Raw genomic sequence first — 686 nt, 5'->3', positions numbered from 1 at the left:
GCTGTCAGTGGGAAGAACTGCATCCTCCTCTGCCCTCTGGGGGCTAGAAATCTGAGCCTGGAAGGACAGGGCACCCAGGAAGGCGGAAGGTGTTCCTAGAATCTGGGGAAAGCTCTATGGAACCCATAAAGGGACCCAGAGCAATAGGGCCCAGAGCGGTTTGGGAGTGGGACAGGGACTGGACCACCTGTGTTCTAAGAAAAAGTTTGGGCAGATGAAACTGATTGGAAGAGGACCTTGAAGAAGGCTTCCCAGTGAGGCAGAGAGAGAGGTCAGGGGAAGGGAGCTACACGAAATAGTTACCTCCTTTCCAGCGACGCCCCAGCCTGACAAAGACTGAAAGACTGGGGACGGGCTGCACACGGAGGAGGAGGAGGAGGAGGAACACCTGTGATGCCCAGAGACACACGGAAAGGGGGCCCCTGGGGGTGAGGGAGGGTGCCTTCACACACCCCGAGGATGGGAAGAGGTGAATTGAGTCTGTCTTCAGGCAGAAAAAGGCTCTGGCAGGGCTGGAGCGGGTCCCCTGGAGTGTCTTCCTGAAAACGTTGAGAACCCGGCTGAAGATGAACAACTCCGGGGGATCCCGGCCTCCTCTGCTCCCCATTCCGCTCCCCACTCCCTCCCCACTCCCTCGGTCCCTTACAAAGAGAGCAAGTCAGACAAGAGGAAGAACTGATAACCAT

The sequence above is a fragment of the Myotis brandtii genome, unplaced genomic scaffold (genome assembly GCF_000412655.1).
Source record: "Myotis brandtii unplaced genomic scaffold, ASM41265v1 scaffold29, whole genome shotgun sequence".
Lineage (NCBI taxonomy): Eukaryota > Metazoa > Chordata > Mammalia > Chiroptera > Vespertilionidae > Myotis > Myotis brandtii.
Note: the sequence above shows the minus strand (reverse complement) of the source record.